Genomic DNA, 15,124 nt, shown 5'->3' with positions numbered 1-15,124 from the left:
CGAAAACGGACCTTAGTAAAACATATCTAAAAGCAATACTGAACATCTATAAATGTCCTCAAAGCACTGTTAAAACAGAAAATACTTTCTCAAGGGTATTTACAGTAACCAACGGCTTGAGACAAGGATGTTGTCTTTCCCCCACCCTATTCAAAATATATATCCAAGAAGTACTGCACCAGTAAAGACAAAAATGTGCGGGAATGGGGTTGAAGCTTAACAACCATTATCTGACAACGCTGTTCTTTGCAGATGATCAAGTACTAATTGCAAGCTGTAAAGAAGATGCAGATTATATGCTTAGAAAGCTCAAAGATGAATACGAAAAATGGGGGATGAGTATGAATATGTCTAAAACAGAATATATGCGAATAGGCAGTGGAGACGAAGACCCGGATTTGGAAATTAGACAAATGAAAAGGTGCTACGAATACAAATATTTGGGAAGTATTATCTGCAGTAAAGAAACAGCGGAACGAGATATAGACTATAGAGTGCAACAAGGCAGGAAGAGTGTTCAAATTCTGAATTCGATACTTTAGTCCAACAAAGCTACTATGAGAACTAAAATGACTATCTACAAAGTAATTGTAGAGCCCATTCTTACATATGGAGCAGAATGTTGGCAAATGACAGCAAAAGGAAAGAAAAAAGTTGACACGGTTGAAATGGACTACCTGAGAAGAGCTTGCCGTATATCAAGAGTAGAACGTATACCTAATTCTGAAATTAAAAGAAAAACAGATAGAGTACATACAACTTCTGAAAGAATAGAAACTAGACAATTAATATGGTATGGACACGTACAGATGATGGACGACAACAGATGGCCAAAAAGAGCTATGGAATACAATTCAAGTAATAGAAGGAAACGAGGAAGACCAGCCAAGTCTTGGATACAAGGTGTTATGGAAACTATGTTAGCTATAACATCATAGCACGTGTATATAACTTTATCAACATAAGTAACGTCATCTAGAAAAGCCCAATCCGTTTCATACAATTCCCTTTATAAGTCACAAAAATTAGCTTTTTTTAAATTGTAAGTTAGTTGGTTAGAACCAAACCTGAACTTGTTCACAAAAATATTCGTGACCTGGCTGATAGGAATCTTCATAGATTAAAGAGTATATTTCTCGTGTTACTTCGCATTATTAAGGGAAGTTTAGGTCTGGCATAAATTGATTCCAAAATGGGAGAGTATAGTTACAAGTTTCTGGCAAAATTAGTAGAGGAAGACAAAAACCTAGTTTGAAAGGTTGGCGTTGGGCAAAATATGCCTGTAATAGTAATGTACGTAACAAGTTCCGAAAGTGATATTTTACGAGACGAGTACTTGTGGAGTACTCCGTGTCTTTTCAAGTTTGTTTAGTACCACCACTATCAGCCAGTAAAGTGGCTGAGCTCCTTTGTAGACAGTGCCCGGTGTATTCCTTGGGATGCGGCAATTTAAGAAATTCAGCAATAGTGCAGGCGATTTTTCCAAAAGTGTGAATGCCAATAGGTTGTATAGTACAACTTCCATTTTTGTAATATACAAATAATCTATGATGTTGTGTGTTTGCTTGACCTAATGACAAATATTTTCTGTATAAAGAAATGTTATTTTCTCCAATAACCACAAAGGATCTTTCCATGTTCGTTTTAGAATTAGGAATCTTAATCACTTACATGGTTATCTTATCTTCTATATCATCTAACCTCATTGTGCAAAGCTCCTCACGACGACAAGCGCCAGCCAACCAATTATTAATGCATCCTAAAATTTACAAAAAAAAATAATAAAAAAAGAGAAATTAGATTTAATTACATAACCTTTGTCATTTAGTAGATATTATCTACAGGTTCTGATAAAAATTTATCTATTTCTTCTTTATTCAATACTTTCGATTTTTTTGGTTTGTAGCAGATGGATTTTCTTTTAAGGAGAGCAATAACTTGCTCCAAAGGCTTGATGGCTTCATGATATTAGATTTTTCCATTAGATATGCAAGAATGCCTTCTTCATTTATAGTATGTACATTTTAGTCATTGCTCCATTTTTGAAATAAATCGTAGACCAATTCATACCTCTTTCTTTATTTACTAATCTCATCTGGAATCATTTTGGCTTCACTTTCACTGCTGATTTCCATTTCTTGAAATTGACTGATTGACTGATCTTAAAAACTGAGCGATAACGCACGAACCTTAAATGACAAGCGTTGTCATAATAAAATACAAAGTTGATGTTATTGAGAAAGCCGTTACCTAGCTACCCAAAATTGTCCCGAAAGTGAAAAAATTTGTCCCAAAAGTACCTACTTTCTGTAAAATGGTACTTTCGATTTAATAAATCATACCAAAAGTTTTATTTTCGGGACGACTGCAGAAAAAGGAGATTGATTTTGATCCCATTGATGACCCATTTTGATCTAACTTATGGAAAAATGTAATTAAGCAAAAATTGGGATGCAGGTGAATGATTATATACATATTTCCAAGAAATCGACATCCCAACTATTTATAAATTAGGAATTAAGATAAACACATAGTCAAATTTTTGTGTGGTTAATCACACAAAAGGTGTTTCAGAGTGACAAAAATTATCGCAGTGTTTCATAATACACTTAAAATACAAGCAAGTAACAATCGGTATTTTAGGTAATCGGCTTTGTACTATATCGATAAAACAAAATGTTAAACAAATTAAATAAAACAAGTCCCAACGTGTATGGCAGTAATATCAAGGAATCGAATCATGCAAAGAAACGATTTAGCCCGGCTTTATTCTTGACTAATTAAAACTAGATAGTTGCACAGGCGGTTATTCTACACAGCAGTTTGTAATTGTTACGGTATTTTGGCAGGAGGATCTAACTGTCGTCTCCGGTGTAATTAATAAACGTATGAAAAACTGATTGCAACTTGGTGCAAGTTTCCATGTTTATTAATTTGTCCAACTATTGCGCAATATGGTGTTATATTGCGTAGTTGGCCGGTACGCTCTTATTGTGGCATTATCTTGAAGAGACAATGCCATTATGCCATTATTAGGTGGTGGAAATAAAACACATTCTTTCTAAGAAGAAAAAAACTCAGCTTCAGAGTCTTAGAAAGAAACAGAGCCCTTCGAGCAAAGTGCTCTAGGGAGCTACCCTACACGGGTAAAACCATGTGTTGACACAGACTTTCACTACTGACTTGAGATCCGAAAATGTCCCATATTTAAAGATAAATTAACTTTTATATGAAACTTTTTCATTTCTCAACCAATTAAATTTAATTATGTGTTCCAGAAGGAAGGGCGATGAACATCGAAGTGCGTGATTGGTGGCACTTGATGACATAACGATCAGTAAATAAATTAGTAAAAACTCGTTCTTCTCTCTAGCAGAATTTATTGATTCAAATTCAAACAGAACGAGTTAGCGTGAAATGATGCAAGTATTTTTTGCTTAAATATTTGTTTGATGTAAAAAAAATATTATATTACCTTTAGGTTATTACATTTGTTTAAGAGTTTCATTAAACTGATTTAAGAAGTTTTTAATACAAAATTTTTTATAGTCTAGTACTGTATAAATAATACCTACTGCAGAAATAATTTTTGAATTTAAATTATTGTAGACCGAGCATGGCTACTTATGCAACAGACATGCATATTATATGTGATACAAATCTGTTATCTACTTTTTCTAAACCTAAAGCTGCAGTTACAACAACGTAAGATAGCAAAAGCTCAAACTTACCTTAAAGAACATTGTGCTCTTTATTAACAGTGAATCATTTTGCCAAATCTTTTATAACTGTCCTCAAATACACAATGAAATCAATGTTTTGGGAGAACAGAGTTATCAATATCGACGGCGAAAGGTTAACTCACCTTAAATTTGCAGATGATAAAATCGCTGGTGCAAAACAAATGCTTGATGAATTATTAAAGGCATCATTGAAAGTATGAATAAATGAGAGCAAAACTCAAATAATGACAAATCTAGTGCTTGCACAAAACATCAGAATAGGCATGTCCGAAAAGAAAAGTATATGAAAAATGCGTGTTTCCTGTAAGGATATAGTGAGTGAAGACATTAACATTATTATAGTTTATTCGTCTTCCGGGTTTGGACCGTGTCATTTGTGAGTGACCCAAAAGTGGGTTCATCTCGACGTTTCGCTACAATTGTATGTAGCTTCTTCAGGAGAACAAAAAAGAAGAAGAAAAAGAAACAAAAGACAAGAAGATGGGTAGTTAGCAACGGTAACTCAGTTACTCAACGCAACCAGAGGCGAATACTAACTACCAAGATGGGCATTTGGTCACAGTAACTCAACTACTCAACGCAGCCAGAGGTGAAAACCAAATGCCAGGACAGGGATTCACGTCCAACAGCTCAGAACACTAACGCGTCGAGAGGCAGGGAGTGAATCCGACGATTACTCCGCTACCGCTCTATTTATAGTCGCGGTGACCTGTCGTGTCGGGACGTATCGGCACACTCCGTGGCGCGAACGTCAAGAAGCGCGCGCTGGCCAATCATGTGGCTGCATCGTGGTAGCGGGACCGGACGGCGGCTCTAGACTGGGATTCCAGATGGGAGACAAGTAGTATCCTTCCTCTCGATTGATATTATGTGGATTTTTTCGGATTTCTAGAGATTCGCGGATTTTCCTGGAATAAAAGAAGGGGCTCTTAGAAATGATATGAGTTTTTTCAAACAATATGGAATGACCGGTTTCTTGGCAGTGTTCTGCAACTGCAGAATGGGAGAAAAGACCTGATCGAATGCATCTTTGATGCTCTTGAATCCGAGTTTTGACGGAACGACCAGTTTCGCCAATATACACTTGTCCACATGAACAAGGAATAGAATAGACACCACAGGAAAATAGGGGCGGTAATGGGTCCTTAGGAGAGGGTAGATATTGTGAGATTTTCTTGGGTGGTCGAAAAGTAGTCCTGATACCTTCCTTGCGAAGAATTTTGCCAATCCTATCAGTGACACTTCGAATATACGGAAGAAAAGCCACAGGAGTATTACCCGAAGATTCTGAATTTGTCGTCCTAGGGTGTAAAGGGGGATGTAGATGTCGGTGTGTAATATTTTGAATTGTGGACTTGGAGTAACCGTTGGCGACAAGGGTTTTTTGCAGATGGCCAAGTTCTTCTCTAAGGTTGTCGGGTTCAGAAATCGAAATGGCCCGATGGATGAGAGAGTTGATCACAGAATTCTTTTGGGCAGGATGGTGGTGTGATGAAGCATGTAGGTAACGATTCGTGTGAGTCTTTTTTCTATAAACAGAGTGACCCAATCGGCCATTGGGCTTGGAGGTGACTAACACATCGAGAAAGGGAAGGGACCGATTATTTTCTACTTCCATTGTGAATTTTATACTCGGATGTTGTGAGTTAAGATGATCTAGGAAGGGAGAAAGGGTATGTTGACCATGGGGCCAGATGATAAATGTATCATCAACGTAGCGGAACCAGACTTTTGGTTTTAAGGGGTAAGATTCTAGGGCTAAAGACTCAAAGGCTTCCATGAAAATGTCAGCAATGACAGGGGAAAGGGGAGAACCCATTGGTGTTCCAGATATTTGTTTGTAGAAATTGCCTCTAAAAGAAAAATATGTTGAAAGGAGGCATTTTTCCGCAAGATCTGCCAAAACCAAAGACTTGTTATCATTGGTCAAGTGATCTCGCAGAACAACTAGAGAGTCATGTATGGGGATATTAGTAAATAGGGATGATACATCGAAACTGACGAGAATGTCTTGGGGATCGACCGTGAGGGAGGAGATTAAGGTGATGAAATGTGTGGAATTTCGGACATAAGAAGAGGTACGACCAGTATAGGTCTTAAACTGATTCGACAAGTACTTTGCGAGTTTGTAGGTAGGAGAGTTAATCGTAGTCACAATGGGACGAAGAGGTACGTTGTCTTTATGGATTTTGGGAAGACCGTAAATTCTGGGGCAGATGGAGTTTTTCGGAACTATGGACTTCTTAACATCATCGGAAAGATCGGATTGTTTGATGGCATGGGAAATTTCGCGTTCGACTCTAGGAGTGGGGTCTCGAGAAATTGTGTTATAACAGGATGTATCCCTAAGTAAGTCGTTTACTTTCTCTATGTAGGAAGGAGTATCCAGGATGACTGTGGCATTACCTTTGTCTGCAGGAAGGATTATTATCTCAGAAAGAGAACGGAGATTTTTGAGAGCTATGAATTCCTCACGAGATATATTGGAAGTAGGGATTTTGGCTGTATCAAGACATTTAGCGACGTCAAAGCGGATACGGTCGGCTGGAATTTTAGGAATTGTGCGGAGTGCCGCTTCCACATTTGAAACTATTTCTTCGGTAGGAATTCTGGAAGGAGTGATAGCAAAATTAAGACCTTTAGATAGAAGACTGCTTTCTGCACTTGTTAATTGGTGAGAAGAAAGATTAACGACGGTGTTATTAAGAGGTGAAAGAGAAGTAGAAGTGGTGGAATGTGATTTTTTCTTAGATACAAGGGATTGGAATTTCTTTTTGTGAGTTTCGTTGCTTAGAAGAAGGATTTTATCGGCTTGATGATAGGAAATGCGGTCTAAAAGTGACCAATCATCGACACTAAGAATACTGGAAAGTTCAAGATGCAGCTTAAAAAGTTTTTGGGATTGAAAATTAAGGGTTTTTCGAATATGTTGAATCCGTTCACGAAGTAGAGATAGGCTGGCTCGATGTAGAATTCGGGAAGAAGATGAAGAGGAAATGTGATGTTTTAGAACAAGAAAATTGGGAACCAAGTTATTATCACGACATCTAGAGAGGAAGGTGAGCGAAGAAAGTAGAGATGAAACTTTAGAGCGAAGATTGGAGAACTCTGAGGTTTTGCGGAATATAACCTCCCCGTAGAGGTTGGTCAAATGAAATCGTAGGCTTCCACGGCCAGAGTCAGAATTATAGTTTATTCGTCTTCCGGGTTTGGACCGTGTCATTTGTGAGTGACCCAAAAGTGGGTTCATCTCGACGTTTCGCTACAATTGTATGTAGCTTCTTCAGGAGAACAAAAAAGAAGAAGAAAAAGAAACAAAAGACAAGAAGATGGGTAGTTAGCAACGGTAACTCAGTTACTCAACGCAACCAGAGGCGAATACTAACTACCAAGATGGGCATTTGGTCACAGTAACTCAACTACTCAACGCAGCCAGAGGTGAAAACCAAATGCCAGGACAGGGATTCACGTCCAACAGCTCAGAACACTAACGCGTCGAGAGGCAGGGAGTGAATCCGACGATTACTCCGCTACCGCTCTATTTATAGTCGCGGTGACCTGTCGTGTCGGGACGTATCGGCACACTCCGTGGCGCGAACGTCAAGAAGCGCGCGCTGGCCAATCATGTGGCTGCATCGTGGTAGCGGGACCGGACGGCGGCTCTAGACTGGGATTCCAGATGGGAGACAAGTAGTATCCTTCCTCTCGATTGATATTATGTGGATTTTTTCGGATTTCTAGAGATTCGCGGATTTTCCTGGAATAAAAGAAGGGGCTCTTAGAAATGATATGAGTTTTTTCAAACAATATGGAATGACCGGTTTCTTGGCAGTGTTCTGCAACTGCAGAATGGGAGAAAAGACCTGATCGAATGCATCTTTGATGCTCTTGAATCCGAGTTTTGACGGAACGACCAGTTTCGCCAATATACACTTGTCCACATGAACAAGGAATAGAATAGACACCACAGGAAAATAGGGGCGGTAATGGGTCCTTAGGAGAGGGTAGATATTGTGAGATTTTCTTGGGTGGTCGAAAAGTAGTCCTGATACCTTCCTTGCGAAGAATTTTGCCAATCCTATCAGTGACACTTCGAATATACGGAAGAAAAGCCACAGGAGTATTACCCGAAGATTCTGAATTTGTCGTCCTAGGGTGTAAAGGGGGATGTAGATGTCGGTGTGTAATATTTTGAATTGTGGACTTGGAGTAACCGTTGGCGACAAGGGTTTTTTGCAGATGGCCAAGTTCTTCTCTAAGGTTGTCGGGTTCAGAAATCGAAATGGCCCGATGGATGAGAGAGTTGATCACAGAATTCTTTTGGGCAGGATGGTGGTGTGATGAAGCATGTAGGTAACGATTCGTGTGAGTCTTTTTTCTATAAACAGAGTGACCCAATCGGCCATTGGGCTTGGAGGTGACTAACACATCGAGAAAGGGAAGGGACCGATTATTTTCTACTTCCATTGTGAATTTTATACTCGGATGTTGTGAGTTAAGATGATCTAGGAAGGGAGAAAGGGTATGTTGACCATGGGGCCAGATGATAAATGTATCATCAACGTAGCGGAACCAGACTTTTGGTTTTAAGGGGTAAGATTCTAGGGCTAAAGACTCAAAGGCTTCCATGAAAATGTCAGCAATGACAGGGGAAAGGGGAGAACCCATTGGTGTTCCAGATATTTGTTTGTAGAAATTGCCTCTAAAAGAAAAATATGTTGAAAGGAGGCATTTTTCCGCAAGATCTGCCAAAACCAAAGACTTGTTATCATTGGTCAAGTGATCTCGCAGAACAACTAGAGAGTCATGTATGGGGATATTAGTAAATAGGGATGATACATCGAAACTGACGAGAATGTCTTGGGGATCGACCGTGAGGGAGGAGATTAAGGTGATGAAATGTGTGGAATTTCGGACATAAGAAGAGGTACGACCAGTATAGGTCTTAAACTGATTCGACAAGTACTTTGCGAGTTTGTAGGTAGGAGAGTTAATCGTAGTCACAATGGGACGAAGAGGTACGTTGTCTTTATGGATTTTGGGAAGACCGTAAATTCTGGGGCAGATGGAGTTTTTCGGAACTATGGACTTCTTAACATCATCGGAAAGATCGGATTGTTTGATGGCATGGGAAATTTCGCGTTCGACTCTAGGAGTGGGGTCTCGAGAAATTGTGTTATAACAGGATGTATCCCTAAGTAAGTCGTTTACTTTCTCTATGTAGGAAGGAGTATCCAGGATGACTGTGGCATTACCTTTGTCTGCAGGAAGGATTATTATCTCAGAAAGAGAACGGAGATTTTTGAGAGCTATGAATTCCTCACGAGATATATTGGAAGTAGGGATTTTGGCTGTATCAAGACATTTAGCGACGTCAAAGCGGATACGGTCGGCTGGAATTTTAGGAATTGTGCGGAGTGCCGCTTCCACATTTGAAACTATTTCTTCGGTAGGAATTCTGGAAGGAGTGATAGCAAAATTAAGACCTTTAGATAGAAGACTGCTTTCTGCACTTGTTAATTGGTGAGAAGAAAGATTAACGACGGTGTTATTAAGAGGTGAAAGAGAAGTAGAAGTGGTGGAATGTGATTTTTTCTTAGATACAAGGGATTGGAATTTCTTTTTGTGAGTTTCGTTGCTTAGAAGAAGGATTTTATCGGCTTGATGATAGGAAATGCGGTCTAAAAGTGACCAATCATCGACACTAAGAATACTGGAAAGTTCAAGATGCAGCTTAAAAAGTTTTTGGGATTGAAAATTAAGGGTTTTTCGAATATGTTGAATCCGTTCACGAAGTAGAGATAGGCTGGCTCGATGTAGAATTCGGGAAGAAGATGAAGAGGAAATGTGATGTTTTAGAACAAGAAAATTGGGAACCAAGTTATTATCACGACATCTAGAGAGGAAGGTGAGCGAAGAAAGTAGAGATGAAACTTTAGAGCGAAGATTGGAGAACTCTGAGGTTTTGCGGAATATAACCTCCCCGTAGAGGTTGGTCAAATGAAATCGTAGGCTTCCACGGCCAGAGTCAGAATTATAGTTTATTCGTCTTCCGGGTTTGGACCGTGTCATTTGTGAGTGACCCAAAAGTGGGTTCATCTCGACGTTTCGCTACAATTGTATGTAGCTTCTTCAGGAGAACAAAAAAGAAGAAGAAAAAGAAACAAAAGACAAGAAGATGGGTAGTTAGCAACGGTAACTCAGTTACTCAACGCAACCAGAGGCGAATACTAACTACCAAGATGGGCATTTGGTCACAGTAACTCAACTACTCAACGCAGCCAGAGGTGAAAACCAAATGCCAGGACAGGGATTCACGTCCAACAGCTCAGAACACTAACGCGTCGAGAGGCAGGGAGTGAATCCGACGATTACTCCGCTACCGCTCTATTTATAGTCGCGGTGACCTGTCGTGTCGGGACGTATCGGCACACTCCGTGGCGCGAACGTCAAGAAGCGCGCGCTGGCCAATCATGTGGCTGCATCGTGGTAGCGGGACCGGACGGCGGCTCTAGACTGGGATTCCAGATGGGAGACAAGTAGTATCCTTCCTCTCGATTGATATTATGTGGATTTTTTCGGATTTCTAGAGATTCGCGGATTTTCCTGGAATAAAAGAAGGGGCTCTTAGAAATGATATGAGTTTTTTCAAACAATATGGAATGACCGGTTTCTTGGCAGTGTTCTGCAACTGCAGAATGGGAGAAAAGACCTGATCGAATGCATCTTTGATGCTCTTGAATCCGAGTTTTGACGGAACGACCAGTTTCGCCAATATACACTTGTCCACATGAACAAGGAATAGAATAGACACCACAGGAAAATAGGGGCGGTAATGGGTCCTTAGGAGAGGGTAGATATTGTGAGATTTTCTTGGGTGGTCGAAAAGTAGTCCTGATACCTTCCTTGCGAAGAATTTTGCCAATCCTATCAGTGACACTTCGAATATACGGAAGAAAAGCCACAGGAGTATTACCCGAAGATTCTGAATTTGTCGTCCTAGGGTGTAAAGGGGGATGTAGATGTCGGTGTGTAATATTTTGAATTGTGGACTTGGAGTAACCGTTGGCGACAAGGGTTTTTTGCAGATGGCCAAGTTCTTCTCTAAGGTTGTCGGGTTCAGAAATCGAAATGGCCCGATGGATGAGAGAGTTGATCACAGAATTCTTTTGGGCAGGATGGTGGTGTGATGAAGCATGTAGGTAACGATTCGTGTGAGTCTTTTTTCTATAAACAGAGTGACCCACTCTGTTCCCTTTCGAGTTCCCTTTCTCGATGTGTTAGTCACCTCCAAGCCCAATGGCCGATTGGGTCACTCTGTTTATAGAAAAAAGACTCACACGAATCGTTACCTACATGCTTCATCACACCACCATCCTGCCCAAAAGAATTCTGTGATCAACTCTCTCATCCATCGGGCCATTTCGATTTCTGAACCCGACAACCTTAGAGAAGAACTTGGCCATCTGCAAAAAACCCTTGTCGCCAACGGTTACTCCAAGTCCACAATTCAAAATATTACACACCGACATCTACATCCCCCTTTACACCCTAGGACGACAAATTCAGAATCTTCGGGTAATACTCCTGTGGCTTTTCTTCCGTATATTCGAAGTGTCACTGATAGGATTGGCAAAATTCTTCGCAAGGAAGGTATCAGGACTACTTTTCGACCACCCAAGAAAATCTCACAATATCTACCCTCTCCTAAGGACCCATTACCGCCCCTATTTTCCTGTGGTGTCTATTCTATTCCTTGTTCATGTGGACAAGTGTATATTGGCGAAACTGGTCGTTCCGTCAAAACTCGGATTCAAGAGCATCAAAGATGCATTCGATCAGGTCTTTTCTCCCATTCTGCAGTTGCAGAACACTGCCAAGAAACCGGTCATTCCATATTGTTTGAAAAAACTCATATCATTTCTAAGAGCCCCTTCTTTTATTCCAGGAAAATCCGCGAATCTCTAGAAATCCGAAAAAATCCACATAATATCAATCGAGAGGAAGGATACTACTTGTCTCCCATCTGGAATCCCAGTCTAGAGCCGCCGTCCGGTCCCGCTACCACGATGCAGCCACATGATTGGCCAGCGCGCGCTTCTTGACGTTCGCGCCACGGAGTGTGCCGATACGTCCCGACACGACAGGTCACCGCGACTATAAATAGAGCGGTAGCGGAGTAATCGTCGGATTCACTCCCTGCCTCTCGACGCGTTAGTGTTCTGAGCTGTTGGACGTGAATCCCTGTCCTGGCATTTGGTTTTCACCTCTGGCTGCGTTGAGTAGTTGAGTTACTGTGACCAAATGCCCATCTTGGTAGTTAGTATTCGCCTCTGGTTGCGTTGAGTAACTGAGTTACCGTTGCTAACTACCCATCTTCTTGTCTTTTGTTTCTTTTTCTTCTTCTTTTTTGTTCTCCTGAAGAAGCTACATACAATTGTAGCGAAACGTCGAGATGAACCCACTTTTGGGTCACTCACAAATGACACGGTCCAAACCCGGAAGACGAATAAACTATAATTCTGACTCTGGCCGTGGAAGCCTACGATTTCATTTGACCAACCTCTACGGGGAGGTTATATTCCGCAAAACCTCAGAGTTCTCCAATCTTCGCTCTAAAGTTTCATCTCTACTTTCTTCGCTCACCTTCCTCTCTAGATGTCGTGATAATAACTTGGTTCCCAATTTTCTTGTTCTAAAACATCACATTTCCTCTTCATCTTCTTCCCGAATTCTACATCGAGCCAGCCTATCTCTACTTCGTGAACGGATTCAACATATTCGAAAAACCCTTAATTTTCAATCCCAAAAACTTTTTAAGCTGCATCTTGAACTTTCCAGTATTCTTAGTGTCGATGATTGGTCACTTTTAGACCGCATTTCCTATCATCAAGCCGATAAAATCCTTCTTCTAAGCAACGAAACTCACAAAAAGAAATTCCAATCCCTTGTATCTAAGAAAAAATCACATTCCACCACTTCTACTTCTCTTTCACCTCTTAATAACACCGTCGTTAATCTTTCTTCTCACCAATTAACAAGTGCAGAAAGCAGTCTTCTATCTAAAGGTCTTAATTTTGCTATCACTCCTTCCAGAATTCCTACCGAAGAAATAGTTTCAAATGTGGAAGCGGCACTCCGCACAATTCCTAAAATTCCAGCCGACCGTATCCGCTTTGACGTCGCTAAATGTCTTGATACAGCCAAAATCCCTACTTCCAATATATCTCGTGAGGAATTCATAGCTCTCAAAAATCTCCGTTCTCTTTCTGAGATAATAATCCTTCCTGCAGACAAAGGTAATGCCACAGTCATCCTGGATACTCCTTCCTACATAGAGAAAGTAAACGACTTACTTAGGGATACATCCTGTTATAACACAATTTCTCGAGACCCCACTCCTAGAGTCGAACGCGAAATTTCCCATGCCATCAAACAATCCGATCTTTCCGATGATGTTAAGAAGTCCATAGCTCCGAAAAACTCCATCTGCCCCAGAATTTACGGTCTTCCCAAAATCCATAAAGACAACGTACCTCTTCGTCCCATTGTGACTACGATTAACTCTCCTACCTACAAACTCGCAAAGTACTTGTCGAATCAGTTTAAGACCTATACTGGTCGTACCTCTTCTTATGTCCGAAATTCCACACATTTCATCACCTTAATCTCCTCCCTCACGGTCGATCCCCAAGACATTCTCGTCAGTTTCGATGTATCATCCCTATTTACTAATATCCCCATACATGACTCTCTAGTTGTTCTGCGAGATCACTTGACCAATGATAACAAGTCTTTGGTTTTGGCAGATCTTGCGGAAAAATGCCTCCTTTCAACATATTTTTCTTTTAGAGGCAATTTCTACAAACAAATATCTGGAACACCAATGGGTTCTCCCCTTTCCCCTGTCATTGCTGACATTTTCATGGAAGCCTTTGAGTCTTTAGCCCTAGAATCTTACCCCTTAAAACCAAAAGTCTGGTTCCGCTACGTTGATGATACATTTATCATCTGGCCCCATGGTCAACATACCCTTTCTCCCTTCCTAGATCATCTTAACTCACAACATCCGAGTATAAAATTCACAATGGAAGTAGAAAATAATCGGTCCCTTCCCTTTCTCGATGTGTTAGTCACCTCCAAGCCCAATGGCCGATTGGGTCACTCTGTTTATAGAAAAAAGACTCACACGAATCGTTACCTACATGCTTCATCACACCACCATCCTGCCCAAAAGAATTCTGTGATCAACTCTCTCATCCATCGGGCCATTTCGATTTCTGAACCCGACAACCTTAGAGAAGAACTTGGCCATCTGCAAAAAACCCTTGTCGCCAACGGTTACTCCAAGTCCACAATTCAAAATATTACACACCGACATCTACATCCCCCTTTACACCCTAGGACGACAAATTCAGAATCTTCGGGTAATACTCCTGTGGCTTTTCTTCCGTATATTCGAAGTGTCACTGATAGGATTGGCAAAATTCTTCGCAAGGAAGGTATCAGGACTACTTTTCGACCACCCAAGAAAATCTCACAATATCTACCCTCTCCTAAGGACCCATTACCGCCCCTATTTTCCTGTGGTGTCTATTCTATTCCTTGTTCATGTGGACAAGTGTATATTGGCGAAACTGGTCGTTCCGTCAAAACTCGGATTCAAGAGCATCAAAGATGCATTCGATCAGGTCTTTTCTCCCATTCTGCAGTTGCAGAACACTGCCAAGAAACCGGTCATTCCATATTGTTTGAAAAAACTCATATCATTTCTAAGAGCCCCTTCTTTTATTCCAGGAAAATCCGCGAATCTCTAGAAATCCGAAAAAATCCACATAATATCAATCGAGAGGAAGGATACTACTTGTCTCCCATCTGGAATCCCAGTCTAGAGCCGCCGTCCGGTCCCGCTACCACGATGCAGCCACATGATTGGCCAGCGCGCGCTTCTTGACGTTCGCGCCACGGAGTGTGCCGATACGTCCCGACACGACAGGTCACCGCGACTATAAATAGAGCGGTAGCGGAGTAATCGTCGGATTCACTCCCTGCCTCTCGACGCGTTAGTGTTCTGAGCTGTTGGACGTGAATCCCTGTCCTGGCATTTGGTTTTCACCTCTGGCTGCGTTGAGTAGTTGAGTTACTGTGACCAAATGCCCATCTTGGTAGTTAGTATTCGCCTCTGGTTGCGTTGAGTAACTGAGTTACCGTTGCTAACTACCCATCTTCTTGTCTTTTGTTTCTTTTTCTTCTTCTTTTTTGTTCTCCTGAAGAAGCTACATACAATTGTAGCGAAACGTCGAGATGAACCCACTTTTGGGTCACTCACAAATGACACGGTCCAAACCCGGAAGACGAATAAACTATAATTCTGACTCTGG

General features: G+C 41.0%; 1 protein-coding gene and 1 long non-coding RNA gene across 2 annotated transcripts in view; one reads left to right on the top strand and one right to left on the bottom strand.

The window, feature by feature from the left end:
* The window catches only part of dysc (whirlin protein dyschronic), an 832,089-nt gene that overhangs the window by 330,449 nt on the left and 486,516 nt on the right, over window positions 1-15,124 (bottom strand). The window lies entirely within an intron of this gene.
* LOC140445301 (uncharacterized) overlaps window positions 1-15,124 on the top strand; it is a 108,510-nt gene that overhangs the window by 75,979 nt on the left and 17,407 nt on the right. The window lies entirely within an intron of this gene.

The sequence above is a fragment of the Diabrotica undecimpunctata genome, chromosome 7, assembly GCF_040954645.1.
Source record: "Diabrotica undecimpunctata isolate CICGRU chromosome 7, icDiaUnde3, whole genome shotgun sequence".
Classification (NCBI taxonomy): domain Eukaryota; kingdom Metazoa; phylum Arthropoda; class Insecta; order Coleoptera; family Chrysomelidae; genus Diabrotica; species Diabrotica undecimpunctata.
This window is presented reverse-complemented; position numbering and strand designations above follow the sequence as displayed.